This window comes from Dermochelys coriacea, chromosome 11 (assembly GCF_009764565.3).
Source record: "Dermochelys coriacea isolate rDerCor1 chromosome 11, rDerCor1.pri.v4, whole genome shotgun sequence".
In the NCBI taxonomy this organism is placed as follows: Eukaryota; Metazoa; Chordata; order Testudines; family Dermochelyidae; genus Dermochelys; species Dermochelys coriacea.
Window position 1 is genome coordinate 43,012,503 of NC_050078.2, and position 22,821 is coordinate 43,035,323.

General features: G+C 45.9%; 1 protein-coding gene and 1 long non-coding RNA gene across 4 annotated transcripts in view; one reads left to right on the forward strand and one right to left on the reverse strand.

Moving 5' to 3' along the window:
- The window catches only part of WIPF1 (WAS/WASL interacting protein family member 1), an 82,875-nt gene extending 67,015 nt beyond the window's left edge, over positions 1 to 15,860 (reverse strand). Inside the window, exon 1 of one of the 3 annotated variants that reach the window (XM_043505311.1) lies at positions 15,485 to 15,860. The gene's annotated coding sequence lies outside the window, so the exon portion shown is untranslated. Of the gene's footprint in view, positions 1 to 9,025; positions 9,253 to 15,484 lie in introns of those variants that run through there. The other 2 variants (XM_038421324.2, XM_043505307.1) reach the window with 2 other exon arrangements.
- Positions 15,861 to 19,996: 4,136 nt separating this feature from the next.
- LOC119863756 lies at positions 19,997 to 22,512 on the forward strand. The gene is made up of 3 exons (XR_006277838.1): positions 19,997 to 20,052; positions 20,677 to 20,830; positions 21,486 to 22,512. It is a non-coding gene; the product is annotated as an uncharacterized LOC119863756 (long non-coding RNA).
- Positions 22,513 to 22,821: the final 309 nt, after the last annotated feature.

Consider the following 22,821-nt stretch of genomic DNA (forward strand, 5'->3'; position numbering starts at 1 on the left):
CTAAGCTACTTGTTAAAAAACAAACAGACACCCAATTGAAGTCACATTTCTTTGAAATCCTTTCCCCTTCAATTGTCACAATTAACACTTCAGAGGACTGTTACAAAAAACAAAATATTTTTCTGGTTGTTTTGCACATTTGACTGCATTTGTATGCAGTCATTTCCATGGTCTCCTCTGTCCGTGTGGGTCTGTTAGCCAGCAAAAGAGAAAACACCACAAAACTGGAAAATGTGACTGTATGACAAGTCAGCAGGGAGACTGAGAGGACACGATCTAGAACTAAATTTTGACTCATTAGATTTCAAGTTGACTGTGTTCCCTTAATATCAGGGGGTAGCCGTGTTAGTCTGTATTCACAAAAACAAGGAGTCCAGTGGCACCTTAAAGACTTTATTTGGGCATAACCTTTGTGGGTTAAAACCCACTTCATCGGATACAAGTACTGTTCCCTTAGGTAAAAATAATTAGTGGCTGATGTTGGTAAATAGAAGTCTCAGACATATTGAACATTATAAACATTGGTTTCAGAGTAGCAGCCGTGTTAGTCTGTATTCGCAAAAAGAAAAGGAGTACTTGTGGCACCTTAGAGACTAACACATTTATTAGAGCATAAGCTTTCGTGAGCTACAGCTCACTTCATCGGATGCATCCGATGAAGTGAGCTGTAGCTCACGAAAGCTTATGCTCTAATAAATGTGTTAGTCTCTAAGGTGCCACAAGTACTCCTTTTCTTATTATAAACATTGGGACTTTAAGTCAACTTGGATCAGTGAGCCCTGGACAACCTCTCACATGGAGGGATATTTCTCTAGTCAGCTATTTCTACTGTACATGTGTCCCATTTGAGGACTCATCTTTTAGAAAAGATTGAATAGTTCAGCTTGCTTTGTCACTGAGTGTGTCTAGTCTGTGATACATTTCAGAGCACAAACCCTGCGGTTTATCACTACCACTGCAATCTGGCTTAGGGGCAATTCAGCTTTATTTATTTGGCAGACTCAGCTGCTAGAGTAACTCTTGACACAACTCTCCTTCCAATATAGCACCACAATACATTGTCTGATCTTTGTAACACTTGTATTGACAATAAAAACAACACATTATTATATCTATTTCTGTGACTTAAAGGATTTCACAGCTTTCAGGTCATAGCTCTGCCCTCTTAAGGTTTTGCTATCCATTGCAAGTTAGTTAGTCACAAAGTCAAGCTCTTATTATGGAGTATAAAATGGACAAATCTGAACGATACAAGGTTTTACTGACTTTTTAGCTATGCTTATATAATCTAGTAGAGCTTCACAGATGCTAGCAATTAGCAGAGGACCTGCACAAGTTACATTTGAGGCAAATAATTTTGCCAATGAAACAAGAAAGTAGAATCCTGCCTCATCACTCAAAAAAATGAGCTACTGAAACAAAAGCAACAGAATTAAACACTAAGTTGAAGCTTCTCTCTATGAGTCACTTTTTCTCTTCTTGATACAATTCAAGATAACTTATAACCAAAGAGCTGAATGGGCCCTTGTTCACAGCATTCGGAATTCGAAACAGAGACACAGTTAACTCTGCAGGCTTAATACCCAAAAGGCTCCCTTGCATATGCTGCTCTGTTTACTTCTAAACAATTTTTACATTAAAAAAAAAAAAAGATTCCTTGAGATTTTTTTTTTTAAATGCAAGTTTTAAACTCTGATTCCGTGGATGACTTTTAAAAACATAACAGAGCATGACAGATGATTAACCAAAATAAGATCAATAAAGTGGAATGAGAGGCTATCCCCTTCTCCCCCAATAACCCCTTCTGTTCACTGATTTATAACAGTTGAGCAGTGGGAGGTGATAGCCTTATGTTGAGAAGCAGTGTAGTTTAGTGAATAATCCACTAACCTGGGAGTCAAGAGATCTAGGTTGCATTCCTAACTTTGTCACAGAACTTGTTGTATTACCTTAGGAAAATCACCTCACCTCTCTGTACTTCTGTATTTCCCCCCCTCTCCCCAATCTCTTTGGAAACCTTCTCTATTTAGGAGTCTAAACTATTTGGAGGTAGGGATTGTCCTTCTAGGAATCTGTACAGTGTCTGCCACCAGTCCAGTTCCTAGTGGCCACCTTTCCACATGGCAGCTGGGTCCCTAAATAGCAGTCTCAGCAAAGAGAGGCCAAAGATTGAATGGGCACATAAGTTTTACTCCCCTCTCAAGACTAGAAGTTCTCCCCTCCAGGTCAAGGCTGAAATATATTAGTGGCGAAGTCTGCTCTGCTGCTCCTACCTTGTACCTATACAACTGTCAGAGTACTTCGCACTCCAGGGTGATCTCAATCTCACACCTTTAAGTTCATCAAAAATATCTGAAAGACCCCCCAACTCCTCCAGAAAATGTAAGTAGAGTGGCATATGCAACAAGACATTTGAATCCAGAAGAAAAAAAAATACTAAGAAAGGCACCTAGATCTAGTATGCAATTGGCTATTTTTTTTAGCCTCTTTTCTTTTCCATAGTACAGAGAACATCCTGTACTTCTCTATGGCTAGATGCATGTTAAAGTTTGCACTAAACAAAAATAAAAAGATGTAATAAGGGTGTGGAGGGTGGGCAGTCTTCAAAGGACATAAGCCCTAAGAGGAGGAGGATAATGTATACATGCTATGGAAAGAGTCAAGAAGGCAAGTCTTGTATAAACATCTTAATAAACCAAAGGAATCATTGTTTTTAAATCAGGAGGCTAATTTAGCTACAAAATTAGGAGTTTTAAATCTAAATTTTGGATATCTGTAATTAGAACCAAATGCTGAAATACACCCTAGACAGGCACCATAACTTGACAATGTTAATAATCCACTTTACAAAACAGGAAAGTCAAGCTATTTGATGCGTTTCCAATTTATCTCCTACTAGGGCTGGGCAGACTTTCTACTACTCTCAACTTCATTACTCTCTCAGATTTGGTATAACCTGCACCCACAAGAGAGGAGGTTGATATTACCAGATAAATTTGACACCCTCCAAGTCAGTGGCAGGCAGTCTTCAGTGGCAGTTGGATTGGGCCCAGAGAGAGCAGCTCTTTCAGGCCTGTGCGTGTCATTCTGTTATAGGCACGGGCCTTTAGACTCGTCATCTTGCAAAACCCCCATGTCGAATGCTCTATAGCATCCTTTAAAGGTTCAAATCTTAAGACTCAACAGCAGTCGGTTTTTATTCTCCAAGCTTTAAATGCTGCCGAGATCATCTCTATTATTTAATTATCGAACCCCTAATACTGGAGTACTGTAGTCCAGACACTGATTTCATTGTATGTTTTCTTGGAAAAAAGTATCTAGATGTAGAAAACATGCAAGAACTATCCAGCTCTTTGCTAATAATTCCACACAGAAAAAAAAAATATTTATTGCTGCTTTCTTGAAATAGTTCTGCAGATTTCACATGCTGTATCTATCATGCCGCATGCTAATGACCAAACCATATCTCATGTTCAGCCTTAATCTACACAGTGTCAATGTTACAGCTCAGAGCATCAAACTGATATTGCAAGAGGAATGACTGCTGCAAAAATCCATCAATATTTCATTATTTTTGTTCAACAAATATGTGCACTACAAAGCAGCAGTTAAATTAGGTTTTTTTTATAATGCATTTCCCTGGGCTATTTGATAACTAGTATAAGTTAGCAACTTGCATGGCTGATTAACTGACAGATGATTCACGATCCTCTTTGAAAGAAGAAACATCAAATAGAAGAGTGTGAACACTTTGCTATGCGCTTGATGCAATACGATGTATATCTTCAAGACCTATTATTTAAAGCCAATTCTAGTATTTTCCCTTTAATATTGCCAAGTATAAAAGCTATCCTGCCCAAAATAGGAGACCTGTTTGCAACTTATAACAGGAATGCTTATTTGAAATTTCTCTCAAATGCATAGAGACTTACTGAGCAGTTGTGAACCAAGACACAATCACACTCCCCCTTTACAATACATATTACACCAGATCCAGTGCTTAAAAAATTAAAACTACACCACATGCAGGAATGAAGTCACGAAGGAGAAAGTGTCTAAATTAGTCCCAAGGTGTCAAGTTATCAAGAAGAATAAGAGAAATCAGTGAGGAGAACACCCACTTTTAATCAGAATGGAAGTTTTACACCATTTCACGGCAGCTCACTGTTAGGCTTTGGATACATGTGTTACCCATTTCACAAGATCTTTAGACAAGTTCCCCCCACCACCACCCTTTGGGGGGGACCCCCCCAATATCTTTACTCATTGTTTCCAAACAGTAACTCGAAGGTCCAGATACTCAAGTTAGTCAAGACTGAAGTGATTTTTTGAGTTGTAATGCAAGGATACCACTATGATGTAATTGGAGATAGTATATGTGCCTTTAAGGTAGAGCTCTGTTCCTTGTGGAGACTTATGGATTATTGTTTCTCGGCTGCTACTATACCACCAGCCAAAAGGTACAGTCTTTTCTGCTTCCAAAGAAAGCATGGCAATTTTTACAAGCAAAGAAACAACGTGGTAGATGTAAGACTATCAGTGAGATAATGGCAAGGGACAATAAACAAGGTATGTTGCAGCCTGAGGCTGTCTATACTACGAAATTAGGTTGAATTTATAGAAGTTGGTTTTGTAGAAAGTGTTTTTGTACAGTCGATTGTGTGTGTCCCCACACAAATGCTCTAAGTGCATTTAGTTGGCATTTAGTCGGTGGAGTGCATCCACAGTACTGAGGCAACCATCGACTTCCGGAGCGTTGGACTGTGGATAGCTATCCCACAGTTCCCGCAGTCTCCGCCGCCCATTGGAATTCTGGTAGAAATCCCAGTGCCCGATGGGGCAAAAACATTGTCGCAGGTGGTTCTGGGTTCATATCGTAAAGCCCCCCCTTTCCTTCCTCCCAGCATGAAAGCAATGGCAGGCAATCGTTTCATGCCTTTTTTCTGGGTTGCCCATGAAGACGCCATACCACAGCAAGCATGGAGCCCGCTCAGCTCACCATCACCACGTCTCCTGGTGCTGGCAGATGCAGTACTGCATTGCTGCACAGCAGCAGCTCCTTGCCTTTCGGCAGCAGACAGTGCAGTATGACTGGTAGCCACTGTCGCCGTACTCCGGGGGTTCTTTTAACTGACCTCGGTGAGGTCGGTCAGGTGCACCTGGGCAAACATGGCAGTGACTCAGCCAGGTCATTTCCCTTTTAAGTTTTGTCTCATGGCGATTCAGTCCTGTCGGCAATCCTACTGCACCATCTTTTAATGAGCAGCCTTCACAAAGAAGTTAGGATAGCACCCACCTGTCATTAGCCCCTCTGGTATCTTACATTTAGGGTCTTATTCTTGTCTTATGTGAGGCTGCAGGGAATGGAAGAGCACGCATCTGCCACAGGTAAAGGCTTGCTTCCAATACAGTTCAGATTTTCTTTGGGTCTACACTAAGCGCAGAAGCAACTGTTTAAGTAAGAGGGTTAGAGTCCAGAATCCAGATGCAGTTATGGGATCCTGGTGTGCATACTTTAGGGGTGAAAAACCCCTTGGAGTTTCATTCCTACAGCAGACATAAGGATATCTGTTGCCATTCAATGAGTGGTGTGTTACTGTAGAAAGTTACATTTCATTAGAGGACACTGAAGTTATTAAAGAAATACTGGAGTGCAACAAGATAACTTAAGTGCTTGTAGTTCCCATTTCAAGGCAGATGGGATAGTAAATACTGAACAAAAATGTTACGCTGTATCCAGAGCATTACAAAAAGATTTGCAAAACAAACAACAAAAAGCTGCAGAACCGTTGGTTCTCGCCACCTTTAGTTTCAAGTTAGCTATACGGAGTGTGTGCATCTGAAAAGGAATAACTGAGGTATGACCATTTATTATGGTAGTGGTTAGTTGCCAACTGAATCCAAGAATGAGGCCCTCACTGTGCTAGACATTGCTGTCTCTATTCTATGTTTCATAGAGACCCTGCCCCAGACAGCTTCCATTCTGAAGAGAAGGCAGCCAAACAGGTTTCTTTAATGTGCGTCACATAATATTCTTAGTACATTCATTTTCAATGATTTTGGAAGAGAGAATGGACAACATAGTGATTTAAGTTGTAACTTAAGGGACTATGCAAGAGACAGACACACATTAAGGGCCAACATCCCAATTAACTCCATGGGAAGAAGATAACATGGAGCAGAAAAGCAGCAGCAGAGAGGTGTGGGGAAAAGACAAAAGCCTGGCTTACATCTAAAATGCAGGTTGATCTGTCTACATGCTGAGGGATGTGAAAAATTCACACTCCTGAGAGATGTAGTTAAGCTAACCTAAGCCCCGGCATAGGCACTGCTAGGTAGATGGAATAGTTCTCCTGTCAACCTAGCTACCACTTCCCGAGGGGGTGGATTTACTACAGTGACAGACCAACTCCTTCCCTTGCTGTAACGAGTGTCTACACTACAGGACTATAGCAGTGTAGCTGCATCTGTGCTACTGTAGTACCTGTAGTATAGATATGCCCAAAGTACTGGCAGGATAAAAAACAGCACCAGCTGGAGACAGAAACAATGGAAGAACAACCACCACAGAGACTATCAAAAATAGCTAACCATCCTACAAGGGTGAGCACATACCTACCATGCTTCTGCTGGAGGATTTTCTGTAAAAAAAAAAAAGTTAGTTATTTTTCCTGTGTAGCTTTCCTCTGACCCTCTCAGTCTTTCTGTTCCTGCTCTCTTCTCATGTGTTCCCACTGGCCAGACAGGTGGGAGCACATGGAAAACATGGCTGTTCTTCACTTTTCATATGCCTTCCCCACATGTATTAAGAGCACAGAGAATCTGCTTGTGTCTTTCAACTATAAGCCATGGTATATGCTATGCTTAACAAGGCTGTCGCCTGGAGCAGGCCTGCAGGCTGTTGTTTGCCTCAGCTCAGCGACAGCCTTCCATTTCTAGAGAAGATGAATTAAAAAAAAACAAAATAATACGATCTAGGCAACACCTGAATAGAGTTTGATGGTCACTTTGGCTCCCTGGTGAATGTCTGATCTCCAAAACCTTCAGACTCTGTCAAGGAAGGGTATGGAAAGGGGAGGGCAGGAGGTCAGGAAAGAGGCACGTTGGCAGAGCATCATGGGAGAATCTTGCACATCATTCCTGTATGCCTGGCTCTAGCCAGATGTATTCCTCCTTCTCAAGCAACATTAAAAAATAATAATAAAAAAAAAAGTGATAAGAAGTTTTATGTTTTGGAAATCTGAACAAGTGTGTCTCACCTAAAGTCACAGGACCAAATTCTGCTTCAACCTTGGCTCAACTGGTTGTACACAAATGACAAATGCAGAAACAAAAGACAAAAAACACTTCAGATTCTGAAGAGAATGTAAACTGATTTAGTGATTTCTGCTTGAGTCTACAAATAAATAAAGCAAGCAAGCCTGAAACAATAGCTCAGAGAGGTGAACTGCTCCATCAATCTCCATGGGGTATTAACTCTGAAGCCTAATTACACAATTTAAAATACCAACATATACCATTTAACCGCTGATCAAAGCACTTCATAAGATGGACATCCATTTTTTTTTCTTAGATCTGCACAATCTACAGAGACAGCATCTTAGTTTGGTGTCACAAGTGGAAGGAGCTTAATTTATCCTGGCCTCCCCCCAATTCCTCCAGTTTGATCTGGCTGCATGGGACTTACAGGGGCAGAAACAGGCATTTTGATGTTAGCTGGAACACATCTACATAGAATAGGGCAGAATTATGGTGTTTAAGGAAGGGCAGCATTTGGCCGCACAGCTTACTAACGGAATAGACCAGGGGTTGGCAACCTTTCAGAAGCGGTGTGTCAAATCTTCATTTATTCACTCTAATTTAAAGGTTTTGCATGCCCTGTAATACATTTTAACGTTTTTAGAAGGTCTCTTTCTATAAATCTTTAATATATAACTAAACTATTGTTGTATGTAAAGCAAATAAGGTTTTTAAAATGTTTAAAAAGCTTCATTTAAAATTAAATTAAAATGCAGAGCCCCCTGGAACGGTGGCCAGAACCCAGGCAGCCAGAGTGCCACTGAAAAAAAAAAAAAAAAAAAAAAAAAAAAAATCAGCTAGCGCTCTGCTTTTGGCACCCCTGCCATAGATTGCCTACCCCTGGAACAGACAATCCAACCATTCTCCATGCAGCCGCCCCTCCAAAAATACCCCAACAACAGAAGTCCAGAAGGTAGAGCACAAGGAAAGGAAAATCAGAAAAGGGTGGCAAGAAAAGGGCGCACGGTCTACGGAGACGGCTGGCAAGAACGGGAGCTGCTTCAGAAGGCAGGGAGCTTATCCAAGGGTTAGACAGACAGGTCTGGAAAACAGAAATGGCAAGAATTCAGCTTCAGTGTCATCGCACTAACACAGGCGCGGTTTCTCTCGCTCGCTCCTTTCACAAGCAAGTCCCCGACTCGCAGCCTGGCCAGGCCAGCCCGCCTCCTTCCGCTGCTCCGCCAGACACGGCTCGGCGGCGTGGTGCCGTGACAGGCAGGCAGGGACCTTTCCCCCAGCGCGCAAACTTTGGACGAGCAGCCCAGCTCAAGAGCTTCCCGAAAGGCTGCGCCTCCGGGCCACAGCCAGCAGGCTGCCCGCCCCGGCCGGCCCGGGGGCTGGGAGCGCGGCGGGTCCCCGGTGCCTGGGGGCGGGCGGCAGCTCCTGGCCCGGGGAAGGGAGCCAGCGGCAAGCGGCGGGAGGCTCTGCGGCGATCCGCGCGGAGGGGCGGCGGGTGATTGACAGGGCTCATTAGCGCGGCTCTGAGCACCCCGAGACTCCGCGGCAGTAAACAAGCCCCCAACCCCGCCGGCAGCTTCCCCTGCTCCCCAGCGCCGCCTCCGACACGCACCCGAGCCCGCCGCCGGCAACCCGGCAGCGCCGCGCTCCAGCTGCTGCCGCGTATTTACCGCCCCCCCGGGGGGGGGGAGCGAGGCGCCCCGCGCTGCCAGCCCCACCCAGAGACAACACTCCCCCTCCCCCACCAGGAGAGGGGACCCCCCCTTACCGCACTCCGCCTGGGTCCCGCGGGGCTCCCTACGCCCCGGGCGAGGGAGGCAGCGCCCGCCTCTTAGCCAGCCGCGGTGGCGGCCGGAGCATTTTGGGATGGGAAACTATTTATAGAGCCCGAGAGCGGCTGCGCAGCAGCAGGAAGAGCCGCCGGAGCCGAACCTGCCCAACGCGCCCTCTTTGCTTCTGCACATGCCCCGACGCCCGGGCTGGTCCCAATGAGCATGTGCGACGCGTCTGCGCATGCCCCTTAGCCCAGTGACGCCCCAGCAGGGCCGACGCCCAGCGCGTGCCCTGGGCACTGAGCCGCCCCTCGCAAGCTCCGCGTCCCGGGAAGCCCAGCCCCCTTGTTGCAAGGGCCGGAGCCGGGGACCAGACCCGCAGGAGGAGCGAGCGACGGGGGTTCGAGCCTCGGTTCCGCCGAGGAAACGTTATGGTCTTAAAAACTGCCGCCCCTGAACTTTCTAAAAGAGGCAGAGTTCTGCGGTTTGGATTCCGCCCAGCGGGAGCTGGCTTTCCTCCCCTCCCTCCTTCAGTATCATCAGCAAAGCACGCCTCTTTTCTGTGATTAACAACAAGCTTCTCCCCCACAAAAAAAACCAAACAAACCCACCCCTTTCCCCGCCCTTGAAATGAAACGCTGAATTTCACTTTGCCCAACCCCCCGAGCTGGAGGCAGCAGTTGAGCACACAGTGTTTTATTGATAATTTCATTTATTTATTTTTTTTTTTTTTAAACTGGCAGCCTGTAACCTCTGGTAAAAAGAAAAGCAGTACTTGTGGCACCTTAGAGACTAACAAATTTACCTCTGGTAGTTACCCAATCTCTTCCCCCCCCTCCCCTCCCCAGGCTCTAACAGGCTGGTGGTGGCCAGAGCTGACACCCAGTTGAACGCAGGCAATTCTCTCTCACTGGGAGGCAGGGGGTATCCAGCTCAGCCCCCCAGCAACCCAGGCACCCTCACGAGCTATCCCCCATAGATAATAAATAGATGCAGTTCACACTTCCTGCCCCTCACTCTTAATCTGCTTGCAGATGAGTGGCTGTTCTCATGCCAAAGACCGTCTACAAACTGGACAAAGAAGAAATCAGATGAAAGAGGGTGCCCGTGCTAGACCAAGGAAAAAAGCAGGTAGTTAATTATTTTTGGAAGAGTACCCATCTTCAGTCGATGCATTATACTTTTCCAGGACGAAGGGTAAATAGCCTCTCCATAAAAAGACAAAAAGCAGGGGAATGTAGTAGGAAGCGAGCCTAAGACGTCGGCAGTTCGCTCAAGGTCTGCCATGCCAGCTGTCTGTGCAGGGTTGGGGCATCACACAAAGGGAACACATGCACACAGCCAAACATCTATCGACATCTAACCATACCACTCAGATGAGTTCTCTTATGGAGTGTGTATGAACACAGGTGGTTGCACACCTGCTGAAAGCTGTACTACACCTGGTGCCCTACCATGGATCAGGGACAGAAGTCTGAAGGAAAGGCATTACATATCGCAGAGTGTGCACTCATATAGACCAGGGATGCAAACAGGAGGGTAGGCATTTTCTAAATGATCTTGTTAAATAAAGATGTGACACACAGAGATGCCAATATAAAAGTGAACTTTCTTCACGACCTCCCATCACATGATCCTGCCAGCATTCAAAAGTGATTATCCTTGTCCTATGACAGGGTCAGCATTCACAAACTCCAGTGGTTATATTAAAATCCCACAGAATTTATAGTGACACATTGTATAATTAAGGCATTTTCTGAGGCATATAAAAAGCCTTTAGCCATATATTTAATTATCAGACGTTAAGAGGGATTCAGGCCCATTTTGAGGCAACCTATGTCATCTTATATCCTCTTTGTTTATAAAAAGAAAAGGAGTACTTGTGGCGCCATAGAGACTAACAAATTTATTTGAGCATAAGCTTTCATGCTCAAATAAATGTGTTAGTCTCTAAGGTGCCACAAGTACTCCTTTTCTTTTTGTGGATACAGACTAACACGGCTGCTACTCTGAAACCTTTGTTTATAAAGTGTCCTTTCACGGGTAAATAGGGGATTTGGGTAGCGATGGGGAAGAAAAGTTTGGGGAAAACTGGTATATCTTAGAAGTAACTAGAGAGTGGGCAGGCAGATAAAAAAAAAAAAGAATGAAAAAGCTTATAAAGGTGAAGAGTAGCATTCAGCACACTCTTCCAGCAACACTTACTACTCTACCCCAGTAAAACCATGCATGGGAGTCAAATAGAGAATGAGAATCAAGAGGAGAAAGCCAGTTATAACCAGGTCACAAGAACAAGCCAACTTATTTCCTGCCATCATAAATGCATAGGCATGGTCAGACTAGATCAGACCAGTTGTCTCCAGGAATGGCACCAGATACTTCAGAGGCAGGTACAAAAAACTCCCCAGTAAGTGGTTACAGGGTCACCTGCTCCCAGAGAAAGTTTATTCCTAACCCCCAATTGTTAGAGGGGGGTTATGGCCTGAAGCATGAGGGCTTATATCCCTTTCAAATCTCTGTTATTTTTTTTAGATTCCCCCCTTGAACTCAGGAAGTATTTCTTATCCAGACAGGATGATCATTTGGTGAATCCTGCTGGGTTCTTGGCCTCACTGCTATTATGTGGCCATTAGTTCCACTGGCAAAGTGAAAGTGCTACATGCTGTCGCAGTCAGTTGAGCATTGCCCTGACCTTCCAGGTAGAATAGCAGCATATCTGGATCAGGGTTGAAAGATAGTTCCAGCCCTCCCAACAGAATGGTCTTTCAACCCCACTCCTTGCCTGCCTCAATGGCTTTGAGACCAGACAGCAGGGGGAGAGTAGTGCAGCTCTGGAGACATGATGCTACAGGCAGAGAGGCAGGCAGCAGAAAAAAACCACACACAATTAAACAGTGGGAAGGAGATATGTGGGGAGGTCAATTACCCCTCTCCACATGAGGCCTCTGAGCAGGATTTGTTGTCTTACCTCAATTAACTTGTTCATATAGAAATTGCTTTGGCAGGCAAGCAACAGATTCTTCTTCCTTTAACCTAGGCTTCCTCCAGTTTTCTAGAAAGGAAACTTCTGTTAATAATGCCTCATAGCCCAGTGCTGAGTACCTGAATAAAATAGTTCTCAAAACAAAAGTGCTGATGACACAGTAGCTTAGCAGCGTTTATCCAGGGCATTGCTTTTTAGCTGCTGTGGGTAGAACGGTGAGAAGGACTCTCCATTGTGCACTACTGTCCCTCTGAGACAATACAGAGCTGGCTGTATTTTAAAGAAGCCTCATTGAGGGTACAGGAACAAACCATCCTGATGTGTAGAAAGAATAGCAAAAATGGCAGCTTGGCTTAACACAAAAAGGAAGCTTACAAGAAGTGGAAACTTGGACAGATGACTAGGGAGGAGTATAAAAATATTGCTCAAGCATGCAGGGGTGTCAGGGCCAGCTCTAGGGTTTTTGCCACCCCAAGCAAAAAAAATTTTGGCTGCCCCCGCTTTTTTTTGTGCCCCCCTCACCCCTGGCTCCACCCCAACTCCATCCCTTCCCAATTCCTTCTTCAAATCCCCAGCCCCACCTCCTCCCCTGGGCATGCCACATAACCCCCCCGCCCAATTGTTTCCTGCAGCTCACCCCCACGCAATCCACCGCCCTAGCTCACCTCCGCTCCACCTGCTTCCCTGAACACGCTGCCGCTCCGCTTCTCCCCCCTCCCTCTCAGGCGAGGGAGAGGCAGTGCATTCAGGGGAGCAGGCGGAGCGGAGGTGAGCATGGGAAGTGCAGAAAGTAACGGGGGGGGGGGGCAGAGGAACAGCTCCCCACCCCAGTTCACCTCCACTCCACCACCGCCGCCGCCTCCCCCAAGCACGCCACTGCTCAGCTTCTCCCCCCTCCCTCCCAGGCTTGCTGCACCAAACAGCTGTTTTGTGCGTGGCAAGCCTGCGAGGGAAGGGGGACAAGTGAAGCGGAGGCGAGCTGGGGCGGCGGGGCACATTTCTAGGGGCAGCATGGCCGGCGCCAGAATGCCACCCCTAGAAGTGTGCCGCCCCAAGCACCTGCTTGTTTTGCTGGTGCCTAGAGCCGGCCCTGAAGGGTGTAATCAGGAAGGCCAAAGCACAATAGGAGTTGCAGCTAGCAAGAGATGTGAAGAGCAACAAGAAGCGTTTCTACTTCTACAAGAGGGTAGTCAGGGAAAATGTGGGACCCTTACTGAATGGGGGAAGGCAACCTAGTGACAGATGATGTGGAAAAAGCAGAAGTACTCAGTGCTTTTTTTGCCTCAGTCTTCACAGACGAGGTCAGCTCCCAGACTGCTACACTGGGCAGTGCAGTATGGGGAGGAGGTGAGCAGCCTTCAGTGGTGAAAGAACAGGTTAAGGACTATTTAGAAAAGCTGGCCATGCACAAGTCCATGAAGCCAGATCTAATGCATCCCAGAGTGCTGAGGGAGTTGGCTGATGTGATAGCAGAGCCATTGGCCATTATCTTTGAAAACTCGTGGCAATTGTGGGAGGTCCCAGATGATTGAAAAAAGGCAAATATAGTGCCCATCTTTAAAAAAGGGAAGAAGGAGAATCCGGGGAACTACAGACTGGTCAGCTGCACCTCAATCCCTGGAAAAATCATGGTGGAAAGGAAGGTGATCAGGAACACTCAACATGGATTCACCAAGGGCAAGTCATGCCTGACCAACCTGACTGCCTTCTATAATGAGATAGCTAGCTCTGTGGATATGGGGAAAATGGTAGACATGATAGATCTTGACTTTAGCAAAGCTTTTGACACCGTATTCTTGCCAGCAAGTTAAAAAAGTATGGATTGGATGAATGGACTATAAGGTGGATAGAAAAGCTGGCTAGATTGTCAGGCTCAACAGGTAGTGATCAATGGCTCGCTGTCTAGTTGGCAGCCGGTATCAAGCAGAGGGCCTCAGGGATCTGTCCTGGAGCTGGTTTTGTTCAACATCTTTGTTAATGATCTGGATGATAGGATGGATTGCATCTTCAGCAGATTTGCAGAGGACACTAAAGCTGATGTGAGAGGCAGATATGCTGGAGGGTAGGGATAGCATAGGCACCGACTCTGTGGGTGCTGCAGGGCTGGAGCACCCACAGGGAAAAGTCAGCGGGTGCTTCGCACCCACAGGGAAAAGTCAGCGGGTGCTTCGCACCCACTGGCAGCCAAGTTCCCCCCACCCCCACACCGTCCTCACCGCCTCCTCCTGCGGGGGGAACCAAGTCCCTGCTACTCCCCCTCCCAGCACTTCCCGCCTGCTGCATAACAGCTGTTTGGCAGCATTTAGGAGGAAGCAGCAGGGGAAGGGGATATGGCTCGCTCAAGGGAGTGGCAGTAAAGAGGCAGGGCAAGGGCGAGGACTTGGGGGAAGGGGGTGGAATTGGGGCAGGGCAAGGGTGCTGCAGGGGCTGGGCATTGAGCACTCACAGGGCAGAGGGGAAGTCAGCGCCCATGAGGGATAGGGTCCAGAGTGACCTAGACAAATTAGAGGATTGGGCCAAAAGAAATCTGATGAGGTTCAACAAGGACAAGTGCAGAGTCCTGCACTTAGGACAGAAGAATCTCATGCACTGCTACAGGCTAGGGACCGACTGGCTAAGTAGCAGTCTGCAGAAATGGACCTGGGGATTACAGTGGACGAGAAGCTGGATAGGAGTCAATAGTGTGCCCTTGTTGCCAAGAAGGCTAACAACATACTGGGCTGCATTAGTAGGAGCATTGCCAGCAGATCGAGGAAGTGATTTATTCCCCTCTATTTGGCACTGGTGAGGTCACATCTGAAGTATTGAGTCTAGTTTTGGGCAGTACAGAAGAGATGTGGACAAATTGAAGAGAGTCCAGCAGAGGGCAACAAAAATGATTAATGGGCTGGGGCACATGACTTATGAGGAGAAGCTGAGGGAACTGGGCTTATTTAGTCTGCAGAAGAGAAGAGTGAGAGAGGATTTGATAGCAGCCTTCAACTACCTGAAGGAGGGGTTCCAAAGAGGATGGAGTTAGGCTGTTCTCATTGGTGGTAGATGACCAAACAAGGAGCAATGGGCTTAAGTTGCAGTGGGAGAGGTCTAGGTTGGATATTAGGAAAAATTATTTCACTAGGAAAGTGGTAAAGCATTGGAATGGGTTACCTAGGGAGGTGGTGGAATCTCCATCCTTAGAGGTTTTTAAGACCCAGCTTGACAAAGCCCTGGCTGGGATGATTTAGTTGGGGTTGGTCCTGCTTTGAGCGGGTGGGGGGGGTGGACTAGATGGCCTCCTGAGGTCTCTTCCAACCCTAATCTTCTATGATTGTTCCAATACACCTCTGTTCCAAGAATGATTTTCCATTTATGCACATTACAGGTCATAGTCTTCCTTTTTTTAACTGACCTGTCTCATTTGATCCCTGTACAAACTCTGGCCATCTCAGCAATTACAAATGGTATTATATGAGACTGTCACAGGTCCACTCACCACTTGTGACACCTCCTCCTGGCCACTCTGCAGGTTAGCTCCTTCCAGGTGCTGTGCCCTTCTCTAGCAGTCTCTCTACCCATCATCCTCTCTCACCCTGCAACCCCTCTTGCTCTAGGAGCTACAGCTTCCTCTTCATGACTTAGCCCTCTGGCCAGGTCACTATGGTCCTCCTCTTTCAGGCTATCAAAGTCTTTCAGGGCAAACTGTCCCAGGTCGTCTGCTCTCCGCTGCCTGGCCTGTGCTGCTTTCCCAGTGTCTGGTAGAACTGCCCTTTCCCCCCCCAGCTTTGCCAGCCCAAATTCCCTCCCCCCAGAGGCAATTGTAGATGCAGACTACTCTCTAGAATCCCAAATACACTTCTCTTCACCCAGGGAATAATTACAGACTAATTCCCTATCACCCCCTTTCTGCTCTCAGTTCCTGGGCTTCATACAGGCTACTCCTGTTCCTGACCAGCTGAGCCTCCTCTCTAATTAATCCCTACTCCCTGGGTCCTCCTCCAGGTGTAGCCTGGGCAGTTAATTGCCCCATCTAGCCACCTAAACCTCTTTAGGCCTTGTGTGGGGTGGACACCCCATCAAAAAGGCATAGCCATGGCTTCTGCCGAAAGACATACAGGGAAATCAGAAATCTATATACATTCTGGATTCCTCAGGACTATGTATGCCTAAAAGTTCATAGAAGTATGAGGCCAAAGATTGAGTATTCTGTTTCCTGAACAAACCAGTTATGTCTTACTCTCATGCTTTCACCAAGAGATTAGTAGTTATCCCAAGACAGTATTGAGGGCTGCACTATCATGTGGCATGCTGCATTCCTATCAAACCAAAGCAGTATCACCTCACTTAGTGGCATGCTATTGCTATATAATGTTACAAAGCTCTCAAACACATTTATAAGTCATTTCTATACTGTTTTATCATTACACACGTAGTGCTCTGCAACCTTTAAACAGAGAAAAGTCTATTTTCCCCATTTATAGTTGGATTAGTTCACACATGAAGAATATTATCCATATTACAAGGCTCACAAGTGAAAAAAGCAGATATGTGTTTACAGCCATTTGGGGTTCACAGACACAAGGACTGCTAAAGAGGGTCACAAATCCACATGAGGCTCCTGAGTACCAGATTTTGCATTTGGGTCACTGAGTTAGCTCAAAGCAGTTTAAAACTGATGTAGGTAAATTGTTCCCTATGGACTGTCTATGTGAGGGAACTCATGAGATGTTTATTCCACAATGTGTATGGAGTAAATTACATCAAGATTTTTTTTTCAGATCAACTCATTTGAGACTGGTGAAAATCTTGTTCCCAGCACCCAGCCTAAGTACTTGCGCTGGAGGAAATGTGAATCCACAGGGAGAGGGAATGGGGAAGAATTCTCCCTCTTATGCAGCTCTGAAGCCGCTATCCCAGGTTCACAAGGGTTGAGTAGCCTACATAGACAGCCCTTGTGCACTTCCCTGCATGGTCAATACAATCAGTCGCAAATTTCATTGACCTGTCCCCGTTTCACCATATCCCCACCCCTCAGACACACTGTGTGTACCTATGAACATAGCCTCACCTACAAAGCTGGGCTCTATGGTGTGCCTGGTCTAAGTGGGCTCCACAAATCCTCCCCCTACCATCAGCAGATCTGCACTGATTCTGATGCATGCAGTGCCCTCCATACCTATGAAATGGGGGCAGGAAAGGAGGCTACATGAATAATGAGTGTAAGACTAAGATCCTCTCTGTTTAGTCACATGACATGTGACAGATTATGTCTGTCCATGTCTATATCAAACTACAAACTTCATTTTGTTTTGTGAATGTATTTTTGAATGTATGCTGCTCTGTGCCTTCAATGTTGCCTTTTTACCTCCATCTTAGACTAGGATTCCAAGAGGACTTAGCAGATGACTCACAATGCAGAGCAATCAAATTTCATTAACCTGGAGGGTCTCTGTTCTGGGCCAAGGTGCTTGAAGCTTGCACACAGCTGTGAGTTATTGGCTTTATTGAAGGTTAGTGACCCACTCGCAACGGGGACTCCAAGCACTGAAGTCACAGAGGTGGGGAACCCAGCACACCAGAGCTTTGCCTGGGACGGAGTCCAACGGAGGGGCAGACAGTCAGCGTTAATAAGCACTACACAAAAACAGCTCATGAATATAGAATTAGGTACTTCTCAAAGGGGGGCTTTCCGCTACCTGGCGAAGGGCTATGCAAAGCAGCTGTGTCCTTCAAGAACTATCTCTATCCCACAATAACGAAGCAGCTATCTATGTCCCACAGTAACCTCTCGGCTCGAGAAGCGGAATTAAAGCACCCTAGGACAAAAAGCTTGCTGCTGCCCAAAGGAACCAGTTCTCCCAGATAAACTTGTAACCAAGAAATGGAGCAGCTAATGAGGGACTTGATGCCACTGAGGCGAGTCATCTGGAGTGGTGTGAGGGGGACTGAAAATGTATAAAGAGAAGGCTCTCTTTCTGGCTGCTTTGAGAGAAGACTAGAACTGCAAGGCAAAGCAAGGCAAGGCACGGCAAGGCGAGAAGAAGCAGTAGCAGTGGGTCCTGGAATCTTGAATGTACTGACCAAAACCCAAAGGGCTGTAGAAGTAGTGAAGATATTGGAGGGTTTTGTGTGCCGGTGTTTGTTATTTTGCCATAGATCTGCATATCTCCTGTGCTTTGTCTAGGAGTAAAGTGTGATTGGTTTAGAAATTCCTTTGCAAAATCTATGTGTTCTTTGCTTTCACTGTCAGTCCCAAAGAGAGAAACAGTAACCCAGAGGGTCCACAGCTTTGGTGGGAAGGCTTGGAAGAGCTGGCTCTAGTTTTGGAGTCTGGATAGTTGGACTGTGGAGTCCTTATCTCTCAGAAAGGAGTGCTAGCCAGAATATCTGCATCCCTAGAGGCCCAGAGCCAGAAACTGTTCCTAGACTCTATCCATCCCCAACCTGCCTAAGAGCACATGGGTCCAGTGACTGAATCCAAGTACAGCAACCTAGTGAGTGTCCACCATGGGGAGCTCCTCCAGGGTTGTAACACCAGGCACAAATGTGGAGGATGCCTAGCTGTCTCAAAGCATATATTTAGGGTGTCAGGATCACAGTGAGTTACTGAGCACTGCTCAGATTCCTACACAAATCTATGTGTTGATGATACATGTGTGGCTATCTGGTGATCAAAAATTACTCAGACTTGGGCCTTGTTATCTTAAATTCTGGACCATATCAAAAGCAGTGCTAACGCGAGAGACCAGTGACAGCTGTGAAGTCTGATATTGTAAAGATCACCACATCTGAAAACAAATTCTTTAGTGGTGAAATTCCCCGCCAAGCAGAGAACCAGCTCAATGCTTATGCACCACATACGTCCCTCTTAAAGTCCAATTATCTCCCTCCACTCCCCACCCCCATCCTTAAATCCAGTATTTTCTCCATTTAATTTCAGTATGTCTCTGTGGCTCCTTTTAAATGTGGAAACAGAAACTGCTTAGTCAGCAGCATCATGAGACTCAGATTGCCTCTCAGGCAACCACAGCAAAGGAACAAACAGAATCTTAAGCTTTGGGGGAATGCTGAGAATGTTTATGATACTAATATTCAAAAACAGTGTATTGCACTGTGTTCAGATTATCAAGTGACACCTGTCTTTTATTGTCTAATGTTTAATAGCTCATGACCTGACAGAGCCAGAACCACTTTGGCAGGACCTGGACAAATGCTTTCAGGACCAGTAAGCTTTTCCAATCACTGGTCCCGGGTGAGTGCTCAGAAGGAAATATTTCCAACCTTTGGCATATCTGAGCTCATAATCAGGCTTTTAGAGTAGACTGCTGTCGTTTCCCTGCTCATTCTGCCATATCCACTTCAACTCAGCTGCATGTCACATGGCTGAAGTACAACTGGCTGAGGAAGTTAAATAAGGCCGTCAAATTTAGCTTATTTGCACTGCGAATATTAAGAGCAGCAGCCCATTCTGATTGCTGCTTCCAAGCACAAGCAGCACTGGAAACGGTCCTCTGGAACTCTTCAATGGCCTTTTTAAAATGCAGACTTTAAAAAAACCCCTCAAGTTAATGGGTCAGGTCCCTTGGACAGAGTAATTGCTGAAGAAGATGACACATTCAGGATGGCTGGAAATTTCTGGGGGCAAAATATCCAAGGCACATAAGAAAGCAATCTAAGTGCATAGGGAAAAGAGTTAGTGGCCAATATGATTAAAAGAGCCTTTGAAAGTAGAAAAAGAATCATACCAAAAATAAGGTAGACTAGAAAAGTGTCAGGGGGATGCTAAATTAAGGACATGTGTGATAAAGTGGGGGGATAGCTCCCTTTGATGGACACCCAGCCAGCCAGTTGGCTGTAAAACTCCTCTTGGTAGCTGTTCTTTACTTGCTTTATCTGTAAAGGGTTAAAAAGTCCCCCAGGTAGAGAAAAAAAAAGTGGGCATCTGACCAAAAGAGCCAATAAGAAGGTAGAACTTTTTAAAATTGAGAAAGAAACTTTCCCTTTGTCTGTTGTGCTCTGGGCTGCAGGGGTGGAGCAACAATGCTGTAAACGGCTTTAAGCCAGGTATAATTATAGATTATCATTTCATACCTCAAACCTACTTATCTGAAGCCTCAGAGATGTAAGTAAAATTAGGGAATGTGTAGAAAGACGCGATTAGGGTTATTTCTTTTATTCCTTATTGGCTCGTGAACTCCTTGGTGCTCATCCCAGATGCTTTTGTTTGCTTGTAACCTTTAAGCTGAACCCCCAAGAAAGCTATTTTGGGTGCTTGATTTTTGGAATTGCTCTTTTAAAATCTAACAAAAGCCTAAGTTCCAGATGTATTTTCTTTCTTTTTATTTTTAATACAATTTACCATTTTTAAGAACAGGATTGGATTTTTGGTGTCCTAAGAGATTTGTGCATATGCTGTTTGACTAACTGGTGGCAACAGCTAATTTCCTTTGTTTTCTTTCTCAGCTCTTCCCTGGAGGAGAGAGGGGGGGTGAAAGGGCTTGAGGGTACCCCAGAGGAAGGAATTCCCAAGTGCTCCTTCCTGGGTTCAAAGGGTTGGGGGTTTTTTGTGGGTTTTTTTGCATTTGGGTGGTGGCAGTGTTTACCAAGCCAAGGTCAGAGAAAAGCTGTAACCTTAGGAGTTTAATACAAACCTGGAGTGGCCAGTATTAATTTTTAGAATCCTTGCAGGCCCTCACCTTCTGTACTTGAAGTGACAGAGTGGGGATTCAGCCTTGACAATATGGAAGAGTAAGTCAAAAGCACATGAAGGAGTACTACAAGCAAAGGATTAAAGGGAACAATAACAGTTTAATAAGCAAGAGGATGACAATGAAAAGTGCAGGTCAGTTACTTACAGTACTCCTCACTGTGCAAATGGCACCTTCTTACTCAGAAGATCGGCACTCTTGTTAGTTTGGAGAGTCAGATAAAACGGTTACCAATTTTTCTTTACCTGTTGTTTGAGATGTGTTGCACTGTAGGGGTGTATGCACCTTGTGCACAGTTGTTGGAGAGTTTCCTCTCAGCAGTACCCATTGGGGCAGCATGAGCACCTTCTGGTGCCTCATGCCACTACTTCCCCTTTGTATTCAAGACTAGGATTAGGAAGTAATGGGAATAAAATCCCTTCCCTCTGAATGATTTGGGAAGTCCTCTATGGCCCCCATGAAGAGAAGAACCTGGAGCTCCTGAAGTAGCACTCTCCCAAGAGAGGGGTCTCTGTAGAGGGATGGGGTAATGGCGGGATAGAAGTAAATTGAAGGGTATGTCCCAGCTCCACTGTGCTTAAGACCCACAGATTCATGGTGATGGAAGTCCAAGCACTCAGAAAGCGGGATAGGCAGTTGGAGTGGGGAAAGATGGTACTTTGGTGAGTGGTAAACTGCTCTCAACCAACAGGTCAAAAATGATAGTTTGAAGGAGCTAGTTTGCCTAGAAGAACTGACAGCTGTAGGAGAGGAGGACGACACTCTTGTAACTTCTGCTCCTCTTTTTAGATAAGTCCAAGGTATGCAGCAAGAAGGGCTGAAACAGCTGGGACTGCTGTGGGTGGAATGATTTTCTTTTTGCAGCTGATGTATAAATCCTAAGAGGGTCGCCCTGGAAACCTTAACACTATGAAGGATCTCATTTGTCTTATCAGGAAAGAACCAAGGGCCTTCAAATGAGAGGTCTTGAATCATTTGTTGCCTCCCAGGGAAGACCTGACAACTGCAGCCAAGATGAACACTGCACAGTGATGGCAAAAGCCAGAGCTCGAGCCCATAAAGTCCACCACATCCAGGCTTGCTTGCAGTGCTGTTTTGGCAACAAATTTGCCCTCATCTACCATAGCAGTGAACTTCTTTGCCTGATCAGGACGCTTGGCTTTGAACTTCAGGATATTATCCCACAGACTTAAATCATATCAACCCAGCAGAGTCAGCTGGTTCATGATCACAAGCTGTAAACTCCCTGTGGAATAAGCCTTCCTGCTGAATAAGTCTGCTTTTTTTTCATTTTATTTTTTTTGGTGGGCGGTAGAGACCTGGTGTCCCTGTCTCTTTTTTTCATTAGCAGCAGTGACTACCAGGGAGCCTGGAGGAACATAGTTATAGAAGTGCTCAAATCCCTGTGAAGGGACATAATATCTTCTCTCCACCTTGCAGTGGGAGGCAATGGGCAGGCACTGGGCAGGCACCCCGCTGGGCTGCTGGGCATGCTCAGGTCAGGATACATATCATCCAACCTCAGAGGCTGATGAGGAGTCTACTTCCTCAGACCATGGTGGAGATGGCCCCTTTGTACCAGGCAGACTGGATCAGAACCCATCACTGGCTTCTCTTTAGATGGAACCTTCTGGAAAGGAGCCCACCTGTAGAATCTGGGCTCCAGAGTCAGCAATCCTTGCTGGTTTACGGAGTGTGTCTGGTGGTGCCTCTTCTTTGGCCCACCTCAGAGTCTTTGCCTCTGCTCGGTACCTTTATCATAATCTTCAAAGACCTCGGTACCGAGTCTATGGGAGACTTATGTTGCCTCTCCGTGGTGGTGAGGATCTGCCTGTGTACTCAGTCAGATCAGGGGGCGCACACCTAACTGACTCAGATGTGCTTGGTACCCATTCCAAGCGGGAAGGTGCCAATAGTGGGCAAAGCACAGACTCCAGAAGCAGGTGCTTGAGTCTGGCAGCCCTGTCCCTTTTTTGATCAGGGTTTGAATGCTCTACAAATGTGAAATTTGTCAACTCAGCTGGGCCTCTCTCAGACACTTATAGCAGCTGGGGGGTGGGTCGCCTATTGGCACAGACTTTTACGTGAGTGACAGGCCTTGAAGGAATTGGTCCGGTACTGAGCC